Genomic DNA, 13,722 nt, shown 5'->3' with positions numbered 1-13,722 from the left:
TGGGAAACTTACTGTTACAATTGGTCATCAGGTCATCGTATGCTCACAGGACACATCTAACTGTAACATCTACAGTACTGTACAAAAAAATCCTGTCACCAAGTTGGGAAATCACCGTTGTAACAAATCTCACTGAAATATATAAATCCAGCATAATTGATTAAAGTAATTCCAGCATTAATAAACATCAAATTAAAAAAGGCAAATGTCCACCTATCCTCCGATCGTAACGAACGTGGATGACTGATATCTTTGACGTCAAAAATAATTCCCGTAAGTAAGACTTGTCTGCATTCTTCCAAAGCTGACAGATATGCACATGTTAGTTACAATAAAAGTTAGGGACTTCATCTGCTCAAGTGTAGCTAAGTTTGTCTTTGCAGAGAAAAATGTATGGTTCAAGCAGAAGCACATGAGGTTCAAGGTTAATAAGTACCTATCCCTATGTTAGTCTACACCAGTGATTTTCAAAGTGTGTGCCGCGGCACACTCGTGTGCCGCCATTATCTCCTTGGTGTGCCTCGAAAATTTGGGTGGGATTTTGATTTGTGTACATAATCTAATGAAACTACTGTAAAGTGTAATTTATATTCATCAAGGGTGACTAATTATTATATATATATATATATATATATATATATATATATATATATATATATATATAGATAGATATATATATATATATATATATATATATATATATATATATATATATATGGCAGGTGTGCCGCAAAAATATTAGTTGTTTCTTAGTGTGCCGTCATACTAAATAGTTTGAAAACCACTGGTCTACACCCTCGATTATTACGGTTCCAAACAACTAAGGAGACTCACTGCCCTACATCAACTCAGCAATAAAAAGAAAATTGTAAGTAAGAGTGAAAAGTATTACTCAAGCACTCCCCTCTCGCGTGAAAAAGATGCAGGCAAAAGCTCAGGAACCAAACATAAATTAGTAATTGCGAGGACGCAGGTTATAGTCGTGTGGTGGAAAGATAGACAAATCATCGTCAGGCTGAGGCAAACAGGCGGTTCTCGCCGGTTCAACTAAAGTCGAATCAAGGATCTTAGGCTTGACGTCTGTCTTTTTGAGGCGATCACTATGCACAATTTCATATGAATTAAAAATGAAGTCATAAAGTTCAAATTTGTGACCACCTACTTGCCTATCTGGCGGGGCCCACGAATTTAGGGGAAAACTTGTATGTCTCTCTGGGACTCGAAGCATAACAAAGTCATCCACTTTCAAGGAAACAGGGGCGAAACGCTGATGTTGCTGCAAGCACATAGCTTCAGGTGTAGCCTGTAGTCTCTCTCTGACGTTTTTATGAATATCTGTGAAAACTTTGAGTTGAACCTTAGAATAATCATCTACATTATATACAGGTGAATGAGAACTACTAAGCAGGTCATATGGGAGTTTCTTCTCAACCCCCAAAATTATGTAGTGGGGAGATTGTCCCGCTGAATCACAAACACGGCTGTTTATGCTTGCTGCAACATATGCTAGCCAGTCCTCCCAAGTATGCTTTAGTCCACTAACGAACGGGCGCAAGACATCTAAAATCTTCCTTTTAGCGCGTTCAACAAGATTGTTGCTGGCTGGGTGATAATTGACTGTAAAACTTTGTGTAATGCCAAACTGTTTGCATATTTCTGCTAAAAGTTGATTTCGAAACTCGGTATCATTATCACTTAACAACACCCTAGGTGTGGAGTATGGACAAATTAGATGAGTTATTAGGGCATGATCAGTGGACTTAGCAGATTTATCTTTCACCGGGGCTAACACAACGTACCGCGACAAGTGATCTACACAAACCAAGAGATACTTAGAGTCCTGGTGGCTGGCGGGAAGCTGTAGCAAGTCAATAGAAACTACATCCCAAGGGCGGTCAGGGGGCGGGTGTTCTAGGACCGGCGCAGGCCTAGGCACCGTCCCTTTATGTTGGGCACACTTGACGCTTGACACACTTAGCCACATACGCGTCAATATCTACATGCATAGTTGGCCAAAAATTGACCGCTCGGTTTGCTATTAATGTTAGTTCCCTCCCCGGGTGACCAGTGATCACCGCGCTATGAACTAAGTTCAGCACCGCCGGTACATAACACTCCGGTATCACAAATTGTGCGACAGCCTCCTTTTTACGGGGCCAGTAGCGGCACAAGACGTAGTCCTGTGACAAGAACAATTGTGAAAAAGACACAGGTAGTGGCGGGAGACTTGTTTCATCACCCGACTCCAGAGCGTAAATTACTTTACCCCAAACGTCATGTCGACGCTGGGCTGCTGCTAAATCCTTTAGAGTGAAATTTTCAATTTCAGTTGGTGTTTCTGCCACTGAGTCAACAGGTACGTTTCTAGACAGTGAATCTGCGACGACATTCGCGCGTCCAGGTAAATACTTAAAGAGTGGCCCAGATTCCTGGATGGTCAGGTGCCACTGTGCGAGTCGACCGGTAAGGTTTCTACCCTTAAAAAGTTCGGTGACTGGCGCATGGTCCGTAAAGACAGTGATAGGATAGCCAATGATAATATCTCTAAAACGTTTAAGAGCCCAAACAACCGCTAGGGTTTCCGGATGGGTCACTGAATAGTTCGACTCAGCCTGGTTTAAAGTACGACTTGCGTACGCAATAGCGCGATTTTTACCGCGAGTGTCCGGTTGCATCAAAACAGCACCAAGACCTAGGGCTGAGGCATCTGTATAAAGTGTAAATTTTTTATGCCACAGGGGCATCAGATGATCAGCTGTCAGAAATCTTGGCACTGTCGGAGAATTGTCTCCGGCATGTCGCCTACACTTCGGGGACATGCGAAGACAATTCGGAGACTTGTCGCCAATTATTCCGAGACAAAAAAAAACGTTAAAATTTAAGATTTTGAGCTCGGCGACATGGACGCCGAATAGTCGGCGACATGTCTCCGAACTGTCCCCGAACTATCTTGAGCATTCGCCGACATGTCGCCGAATGGTCACGACCTGTAAGAACCTTGGTCATGTCGGCGAACCGGTCGCCGAATTTTTTTACGAACTGATTCGGCGTCAAGTTCGTGGCCAAAATTCGGCAGTGTATTTGGGGCTTAAGGTGCCATGAAAATAATTTCACAAATGATTTTTTTTTTTTTTTCCGCCATGCGTGAGTGTACATGCTTTTAGTGTATGTCACACAGCAAAGTTGTTGAATTTCCAGAGTTAAATTTGCTGCTGGACATATTTTAGTAATGTTCGTGCATACATATTTTTGTTTTTCATTATTCTTAGGGTGAAACTTATTTATATATAATAAAAAAAAATATTTTTCATACTATATCTAGAGATCAATTTGAAATTATTTTCTCCCTCACTTGGAGTTTCCCAAGTCAATTTCCAGTGTGCTTACCACAAACTAGTTGCTTTTCTTTGTTGTATAAGAGTATGAATATAAAAAACTGTAAATCAACAGTTACCATATCTTTTATTTTGAATAATGGCTGCTAGTCGGCGGTGGTGGTGCACACAGACACGCGGGACGTGGTCCCGCGGTTGTTTGCGTCTGCTCGTAGCAAGGAGAGGTAGGGTGATCCGGGTTAGTCCAGTGAATAACCGGCCCGGTCGCCTTCTCCTGCCTATCACGCGAAGCAGAGCCACCTTAGCCCGTCCGACTCATAGCGGCACACGTTGGGGTTCCGAAACGAGACAGGACACGGAAAGCGACAACAGCAGACGAGGAGGAAGAAGAAGAGGCAGCCCCGAGACCCAAGTCCCGAGGAGACCATCTCCTCCTCCTCCTCCTCCTCCCCGCTGTGTCCATAAGCTCCGTGTCACCGACGTACGCGCGCGTCAGAGACGTGACGCGGCCGGTAACCATTCATGGCCTTAAGGGAACGCCCGCTAGTAGCAACAGGCGAAACTACCCAATGCGGTCGATGTCATAGCTGACATAGCCGATGCATGGAATGTATATCCGACCCTCGTGTAGGAGTGACGGCATCACATGAGAGTGCCGCCGCCGCAATGTGCGTTCGACTTGTCGATGTATCTGGTATTCTTGCGATTCACATACCGACACGCAGCTTGCTGCGGTCTTCATCGACCCACGAGCCGAGTGATCCACCGTTAAGAGTTGTATTTTTGTTTTACGTCGGACGCTGCCGACTCTCATCAGCAGACTTCCGACGTCTCTGCCTCGGGAGACGATGTGGGATTCGCTTATGCAACCCAGGAACCCTTGGGCGTGCCCACGTCCGAGCCGGCGCCGGCGGGCGTATTTCCCCTCGTGATGTAGGTCGCCACGACCCGTTGCTGGGGACGTCGAAGGCCCAGGCGGATTGGTACCCCGACGTCTGCGTTTACGCGGTCGAAGGGGGAAACCTCTGGTGTCCTGGCTGCCCTGCGACGACCGTGCAGCAGAGGGGCAAAACCTCTCTCGGCGTGCAAAAGGTCGGTGACCCACCCGACCCGTCTTGAAACACGGACCAAGGAGTCTAACATGTGTGCGAGTCATTGGGAGCACTAAACTCAGAGGCGTAATGAAAGTGAAAGGGGGGGCGTCCCGGGGTCTTCGAGCCTCGATCGGCGTCCTCCGGGGCCGATCCCCGACCGGCCGCTGCCGCCGAGTTTCCCATCCCAAAGCGGGGTCGAGGGTTGTGCGCGGGGTGAGTCCCTTTCCTCCGTCGCTTACCTCCGGCCTCGCGGGTGCTCGGTGCGCACGGTGGTCCGTCTCCTTCGCGGGAGGTGTTTGTACGCAGGCGGGCGCAGGCCCGGGACTTGCCATTCGACGCCGTTGTGCAAATCTGTTGTTGGCCTCGCCGGCGTTGCTTGGGCTCTCGGTTGGCGTGCCGCGCGTCAGGCGGGCTTCGGGTGGGGGTTTCGGCTTTCATCCGGGTTCGTCCCGCGCGGTTTTGCCTTCCGATCCTGCTCTGTCCGGAGTGGCCAAGCACGCGTGCTGTCGGCAAGTACCATGAGCAGACATGTTAGGATCCGAAAGATGGTGAAGTATGCCTGGCCAGGATGAAGCCAGAGGAAACTCTTCCGGTCCCACTCCGCCGTCCGCGCTAAAGCCGGCGCGGCGGGGCAGCGCGCGTTGGGGAATCACCGCAGGGTTCGCGCAGCGCCGGTCGCAGGCGGGACACGCTCATGCGAGGTGGGGCCAACGGCCCGGCGTGCGACGGCTCGCATTTCGCGGTGGCGGCTCTAGCCCTCTCGCCACTCGTGCCGAGAGCTCGGACCGGCGTGTCTCCGACCCTTCCGTGGAACGCGCTAGGCTGCGTGGGCGCGGGGGCTCCGGCTCTCTCTCTCGCCGGCTTTATGCCGGTTAGGTAGCAGCAGCAGTCGTCCCTCGCTCCAAACCCACTTCGGCTGGCGCCCAGCGATCAACTCAGAACTGGCACGGACCAGGGGAATCCGACTGTCTAATTAAAACAAAGCATTGCGATGGTCGGAGATAGATGTTGACGCAATGTGATTTCTGCCCAGTGCTCTGAATGTCAATGTGAAGAGATTCAATCAAGCGCGGGTAAACGGCGGGAGTAACTATGACTCTGAAGCGGTTGCCGAAGAGTGCACGTAGGTTGAACCCAGGAGGTCTGGGCTAGACTAGAACCATAGTTACCGTTTGTGACTGGCCTCCCCGTGGTCCCCGCTGGACGCACCGAGAGCGGTATTACCCGCCTACCCCTGCGTGTTACTACGCATATCGGTGTGACTAAACAGTCACTCTACAACGTCAGCTTTTAGTGCAATACTTAGTTCCGCCACTCCAAACCCAGTATGGCGGAGGCTGGCGTAGGTTGGGGCCAAGACCGCTCCCCTATCTGTCCCGAGTGCGGAGAAACCTTCCCCTCCTTTACCGGGAGAAGACTCCATCAACACTCCGCACACCCTGACACCTTTCATGCGACGCTTGCTCTGGAGATTGTGTCACGACCGAGGCCCGGTGGGACCCTGAAGAGAACTGGCTGATGGCCAACTTTGAAGTGTCCCACGGCGGGACTCTGATCGTGGACCTGTGTCGTGAGATCCAGGCGCAGGTTCTCTCCCACCGATCTGTAGAAGGCATCAAATGCCACCGGAAAAGTCGGGCCTACAGGGACTGTCTGCGAACACTACGCAACAGTCCGGAGCGGCCTCGCCCATCACCAAGACCAGAGGCCGCCGGTGGTACTCTCGTGAGGGCATGGAGAGAGAGGGAGCAAGCTGAAGAGCGATCCGGGGGGAACTCTGACCCCGCAGTAGGGTTAACCCCGGTAGCTGCGCCCCTGCCTGGAGACGACTCCGACTCCGACTTGGAGGTAGTCTACCAGGCAGGCAAACACCTTGCGCGACGCCATAACGGAGAGGCTGAAGAGGCTGAGCCTGCGGAGGACGACGAGGCCGCAGTGGTGAGCGCCTTGGAAGAATCCGTTAGGACAGCCTCGGAGCGCCTCTCCGTCCCGATACCAAGAAATCTGACCGACAACCAGGCACAACTTGATGCCTGGATCCCTCCTCGCCCCCCACGTGGTGCTCCACCCCCATCGGAGCACCACAGTAACCTCAGTCCATCGAGGTTTCGGAGGAAGAGTTATGCAGCCTTTCAGGCCCAGTATAAGAGGGATAGAGGCCGGGTGATTAAGAAGATCCTCAGTGGGTAGGATTTCCTCAACACCCCGGCCCTCCCAGAGGGTTCTCATACCTTCTGGAGGGGGCTGTTCAGTCGGCCGAGTCCGGAGGACCGCCGCCGTCCGGATCCCGTAAGACGGGTCAGTCCATCCGTGATGGGCGCCGTCTCGGAGGAGGACATAGCGGCGGCACTGAAGGCCACTCCCAAAGCATCGGCGCCTGGCCCCGATGGTCGCACCATTAGCGACCTGACAAGGCTCGGGACGGCTAGGCTTAGCTGGGTGGTCAACGGTTGCATCTGGCTTGGGGCTCTTTCCCCTAACTGGGTCAAGGGCAGGACCATCCTACTGCCCAAAGTGCCAAAACCATCGGCACCAGGGGATCTCCGCCCTATTACCATCACTCCCCTGATTACAGTTCCGCCACTCCAAACCCAGGATGGCGGAAGCTGGCGTAGGTTGGGGCCAAGACCGCTCCCCTACCTGTCCCGAGTGCGGAGAAACCTTCCCCTCATATACAGGGAGAAGGCTCCATCAACGCTCCGCACACCCTGACACCTTTCATGCGGCGCTTGCTTCGGAGATAGTGTCACGGCCGAAGCCCCGATGGGACCCTGAAGAGAACTGGCTGATGGCCAACTTCGAAGTGTCCCACGGCGGGCTTCTGATCGTGGACCTGTGCCGTGAGATCCAGGCGCAGGTTCTCTCCCACCGATCTGTAGAAGGCATCAAATGCCACCGGAAAAGCCGGGCCTACAGGGACTGTCTGCGAACACTACGCAACAGTCCGGAGCGGCCTCGCCCATCACCAAGACCAGAGGCCGCCGGTGGTACTCTCGTGAGGGCATGCAGTTTTAAAGGCGGTGGTTAAGGCAGCACAGCAGAAACCCTCGAACGTCTTTGTTGCGTGGATGGACTTTAAGAAGGCGTTTGACTCGGTGAGCCACCCCTCCCTGAATGCTGCCGCCAGGAGATGGGCACTTCCATCCAGGCTCATCGAGTATATCAGTCAGATGTACAAGTCGGCAGCTACCGAAATTGACGCAGGCGACCCCGTTAACATCCAAGGGGGCGTCCTGCAGGGGAATCTCCTCAACCCCTATCTTTTTAACATATGCTTAGACTGGGCCCTGGCTACTCGCCTTTGCCTCGACTCGCCCCGGTCTCCAGGCCGCCCTTGATCGCCTAACAGAGGCTGGGGCGGTCTCGGGGCTTGAAGTCGGAATTGGCAAGTGCGCCACTCTCGGCATAGTAGCCGAAGAGAAGAAAAGAACATGGGCCCAAGAAACAACCCCCTTTAAGATCACGGGGAGGCCTGTGCAAGCTCTGGCACCCGGGGAATTCTACAAGTACCTGGGTGTTCAGATGGGCGCCAGCGGAGGGGCTTCGGCGTTCCGAGCGCACGAAGACCTAGTGCGCAAGCTTGTCAGACTGATAAAAGCACCGGCAAAGCCCCAGCAAAAGCTCTGGGGCTTAACGAAGATCATTATCCCTCAGTTACTGTACCCATTGGTAAACATGACGGCTACGGCCGGCCAGCTAGGCCGTATAGACCGGACCGTCAGACGGCAGTCCGGTCCTACCTCCACCTTCTGATGAATAACCCCCTGGGGTTCTTCCATGCGGCAGAAGTGGACGGAGGACTGGGCATACCCAGTCTGGCCACACGGGTGCCTCGCCTCAAGGAGGATCTTCTCCAGAGGTTGAGAGATTCCAGCGACCCGGTGGTTCAGCACGCCGTGCGACCCAGTGGGCAGGTGCCTCCTCCAAGCAGTACACCACGCTTGAGGAAGGCGGCTGAGAGTTTAGGTGGTTTAGGCAGCTGCACGAGGCAGTCGATGGCTCGGGGCTAAGAGGTGCCTCAGACACACCTGCCTCAAGCAACTGGATACAAGACGGTACACTTCTCCTCAAAGGGGGCGATTTCTCCCGTCGGTGAAGCTGCGGGGCAACCTGCTCAGTACGAAAGCCCGACTCGCGAGGGGGAGGCGGGTGGACGATGTCAACTGCGACCTCTGCCGCAGACACCCGGAGAGCCTGGGCCACATAATGCAGCGCTGTCCTGCGGTCCAGGTTGCTCGTACTCGTCGCCACGACCGAATACTCGACTTTGTAGCGGGCAGGCTTGAGGATGCGGGTTTCAAGGTTCTCAAAGAACCAGCTATACCAACCACAGCGGGAACCCGCATCCCCGACATCGTAGCCGCCCGCGAGGACTGGGGCTCGGTGGTGCAAGATGTTCAGGTGGTCACTGATGCGGCTGCAGGGGATTTGAACAGTGCACACCAAAGAAAATTCGCCTACTATGATGCTCCTGACATCAGGCGATGGGTCCAGTCCACAACAGGGTATCCCTTCTGTCTCTCTACCATCACTGTGAGCTGGAGGGGTATCCTAGCCCGCCCCACAGTGCATATCTAGAAAGGTCTCGGGTTGCGCAAGTCCTCGTAGCCCGAGTCCTAGAGGGCGGGCTCAACATATATAGAGAGTTCACGAAAACAAGTGGGGGGGTGGTTCACCACCCCGGCTGAACTGGGGCTAGCAGTCCCCACATGATTTATAATAGAGGCAAAAATCCCTCACCTCTGTTCTTTCGGCGTTTTCGGCGTTGTACTTAGATAGTACCAACTGTAAATGTTGGGCGCTGCGTTTCCACACAGCAACGCCCTAGCCGCGCTAGACTTTGTTGATTATCCAACGCTATAATTAATTAAATAAATAATAGTACAAAATTTAAAAAAAAAATTAAAAAGCTAAAATAAATAAATTATATTATTATTAATAATAATATAATTAAATTAATAACTCTATTATGAATTAGAAAATTTGCACAGAGTAAAAAAAATAGCCAAATGCCTCGTCATCTAATTAGTGACGCGCATGAATGGATTAACTAGATTCCCACTGTCCCTATCTACTATCTAGCGATCCCACAGGCAGTGGAACGGGCCTGCGCCTAACACCGGGGAAAGAAGACCCTGTTGAGCTTGACTCTAGTCTGATTTTGTAGAGAGACATCAGAGGTGTAGTATAAGTGGGAGGTCGTCACATCAGGGGCTTGCTCCGTGCGGCCGACAATGAAATACCACTACTCTGATCGTTTCTTTACTTACTCGGTGAGACGGAATCGGAGCTTCCCCACGTGGGATTGCCTCCTGTTTCTAGCCTAAAGCGGCGGAAGGGAGGGCGCGCTTGGTTTCGGCCTTGCGTTAGCCTGACCGGGCGTTCGCGCCCGCCGCGATCCGCTCCGAGGACATTATCAGGTGGGGAGTTTGACTGGGGCGGTACATCTGTCAAACGATAACGCAGGTGTCCTAAGGCCAGCTCAGCGTGGACAGAAACCTTGCGTAGAGCAAAAGGGCAAATCCTGGCTTGATCCTGATTTTCAGTAGGAATACGGACTGCGAAAGCAGGGCCTATCCATCCTTTTGACTTTATGAGTTTTAAGTAAGAGGTGTCAGAAAAGTTGCCACAGGGATAACTGGCTTGTGGCGGCCAAGCGTTCATAGCGACGTCGCTTTTTGATCCTTCGATGTCGGCTCTTCCTATCATTGTGAAGCAGAATTCACCAAGCGTTGGATTGTTCACCCATAAAAAGGGAACGTGAGCTGGGTTTAGACCGTAACTCAGACGGGTTAGTTTTCGTCGATTTTGGGGGGCGGGGGGTGGGGGTGGGATTCCTTAAGTAACACGAGTTTCTCACATGAGGTAGCGACCCCTAAGAGTGTTATCTCACCCGGGCTTGTTAGTTCTCGGACTGGAGGTGAGGCTTTTTCGATGCTACTTAAGCCCATTTAAAAAAAAAAAATTGTCACGTGAATCCCAAGTGAGAAAAGGTCTCACTTTTGGAAGATAAGTCTGTCGCGGGACGGAGCAAATGGTCCTAATGTCGCTACAGCCATAACCGCTGGATCTAATGGAACCGTGCATAGTGGCAACACCTTCTCTTAAAAAATATTAACACTGCCTTTTCTCGTCAATATAACCTTAGTATACAGCGTCATTTTACATTACTTCTGTAATTATCTACATTACTTTTGATTTAATAATCTAAAATCAGTTTTTCGACTTTTTACGGAAAAAAAAAGTGTTTTTTGCGTGGTCTAAAGTTTAGAATCATCTAAAAACGATTTCTTTGACGTATCCTATTTATTTCTGATTTGTATTGATTTTGGAGAAAAAAAAAATGGAGTGAAGTTACTTCGACACTGCCACATGTGTTTCTTTTTCGAATTTCGCCCTGATTCTCAGATACTTTGAAGATGACATTTATATTAATACAAATTACAACACTGTACACCGTTTTTTTTATGAAAAGTTATTGTAACCCGAAAAACTAGATCGTTTGTGTTATCCGTTGTATTGTTTCGACCTATTCCATTTTAGCAGCAGAAGGTATTGCTTTTTTTTTGTATAAGTACACTTAATATCGCTTCTCTGGGCCGATATTTACTTAAATGTCTTACAGGTTGCCATGATTTTTTTTAGCCCCTTGAGGCAGGTGTACGTAGACTCGACAAGTGTAAATCGGTCCTAAACTTGCATCACGCTGCTACATTAGTTCCGAAACTCCAAACCTATTTTTTTTTATTTTAAAGTATGCACATATAATTTTCTCGTGCAAAAATAATGCTTTTATTTTTTGGCACGTAACGGACAGCTCCTACATTTTTTTTTCCTATTTCGGCTTTCCCTTTCATCCGATAATCACTGGGCACCAATATGTGATGTATTTTTGCGTTATTCATTATATTCATGTCGGCTACCTTAATTTTTAGTTTTTGCTCTGACAGGAATGTTTTAAAAATCGATTACATACGAGTGTTAACCTGGTGTATGGGAACATTAGAAGTGGCAGCTTTGGAGAAATTTCATTTCCAGGTCCGTAAAATATCGAGGCGGCAACGATAAACTAGAATTTTATAACTGAGATGATTGACGTGATTTTGAAGGTTGTATGTCTATTATTAATGACATGGCAGCCTTCAGAAGGTAATGTAAAATGTACAAACTGGAAAGTTTTCCTCCTCCATGCACCATGTTTAGACCCAGCAAATGTACCGTGAGGTAGATTTAGACCACCGATTCATATATAAGATCTGGAGTTCTATAAATAGTTCCCTTAAGAATACTATTCCTTATGCCATTAGCTTTGCTTGCAATCTCTCTCATATGAAGATGAAACATGAGAAAAGAATCAATCCTGACACCAAGATCTTTGTAGTTGTCACATCTAAAATGGGTTGCTCACCAATTAAGTACTGCAAGAGAACAGGTGCACATTGAAAACTTCTACAAAAGTTCATTCTAACACTTTTGCTAATTGAAAAAGACAAACCCCAAAATCTACTTGTATTGAAGTATAGGTTAATATATCTCTGCAGATGAAGATGGGAACTGAAATAACTTGGCATCTGCAAAGAGACAAAATTTACAATTTAAATAAAAAACAACATGATTGATATAGATAAGAAACAGCTAGGAACCAGCCACTGAACCCTGTGGGACATCGCTACCATCCTCAACTAGATAACTCTCACCACCATGCACAACCACTTCCATTTCCCTTCCAGCCATGTAATCACTCAGCCAACCCAGCAAACAACGTTCAACCCCACTGCTAGCTAACATCCTAAGTAACAATCTATGGTTAACAATATCAAATGCCTTTTTAATTAAGTAAAAAAATATAGCATCCACTGACGATGATGATGATTATTAGGGTCTTAAAACTATACCAAATAATTAAATGAATTAAAAACAGGGTGAAATAATTAATTAAATTGTAAAAAAAGGTTAAAAATTAAACACGATAAAACAACAACAATAAAAGGTCAATAAAACCTACAGGAGGATGAGGACGCCAGCCTCCTGTAGGAAGCCATACACATCGTGCCCCATGGAGAGAGTCTTTTCCCCCATCACCAGAGAGAGACATAAGCTCCCATATCCACCCAGACACCGAGGGAGGTATCGCTCTCGCAGGTCCCCCAGACTAGGGCACTCGACCAGTAAGTCCCAGGCAGTCAGGGGTACCAAACAGTCATCACAGTAGGGCTGAACTCCCCTGGATACGAGCAAAGACTATAGAAGGAAGATGGGAAAGCTTCTATCTAAAAGCGATAAAGAAAATGTGAGGCAGATATAGACCAGCAGCGCCATCTGTTGGGCCGACGCCAAACTATATCAAGTACGTCGTCTGCAGGTGTACGGTCTCCTCTTCATCTTCTTGTGACCTTATCGCTTTGTAGTTTGTATCATATGCGTAGATCTTATTTTTGACATTATGTATCAACAATATATATTTTTTCATCATTCATTATGTATTATATGATTATTATATGCAATCTTTCATCAGTGGTGGGTGGTAACTGCGAGGACCATAGTTCATGGTGTATTTTTACACACACACACACACACATTATATATATATATATATATATATATATATATATATATATATATATATATATATATATATATATATATATATATATATATATATAACGGCTATTTACTTAACTAAGTTAATTAGTGTATTTTGGACAAAGAAACAATGCTATAAAGGTGAAGTTCAGTTGTATTTGTCTAGAAAATTATATACAACAAATATATGCAGCCATGTAGATACATGGCATGCATTGTGCATAATAGAAAATGCATGAACACAGACACACACGCAAAAGCAAATATGATAAAGACATATTGGTCTCATAATAATACACAAAGTAAAGAAAGATAATCGGACAGTAATACAAAGCAATGGTCTCATGCAATATTGGAATGAGAATACTAAAGAAAATTACACAACAAATAGACAAGTACAGTCACTTATAAAAGTTACATAATACCAGGCCATATAAATTGGTTTATACCTGTCTTACACAAGGACATAACTTGAAGAAGAGTAAAGCAAACATGTGTAAAAAGCAGTCTAATTTAGTGTCCTGTTTCAGTAAGATGCAGGATGTTTGTAATCATGTCTGATTCATCTAGCTACTTTAGTCTGTATAGCCTCTAGCTCATTAATATTATTGTGAGTGTGTTGATCCCAGTTTTGCAATATTCTAAGTGTGGCAGAACTACTGTATTTTCAAAAGGAGAGTTGGAAAAAAAAAATTGCAACAAGAAAAATC

The 13,722-nt window shown here is 48.0% G+C and overlaps 1 non-coding gene across 1 annotated transcript; it reads right to left on the bottom strand.

Annotated features, from left to right (window-relative positions):
- Positions 1-3,952: 3,952 nt before the first annotated feature.
- On the bottom strand, positions 3,953-4,112 carry LOC126991946 (5.8S ribosomal RNA). The gene has a single exon (XR_007745964.1). It is a non-coding gene; the product is annotated as a 5.8S ribosomal RNA (ribosomal RNA).
- Between the last annotated feature and the right edge of the window lie 9,610 nt (positions 4,113-13,722).

The sequence above is a fragment of the Eriocheir sinensis genome, unplaced genomic scaffold (genome assembly GCF_024679095.1).
Source record: "Eriocheir sinensis breed Jianghai 21 unplaced genomic scaffold, ASM2467909v1 Scaffold37, whole genome shotgun sequence".
Taxonomy (NCBI): Eukaryota; Metazoa; Arthropoda; class Malacostraca; order Decapoda; family Varunidae; genus Eriocheir; species Eriocheir sinensis.
This window is presented reverse-complemented; position numbering and strand designations above follow the sequence as displayed.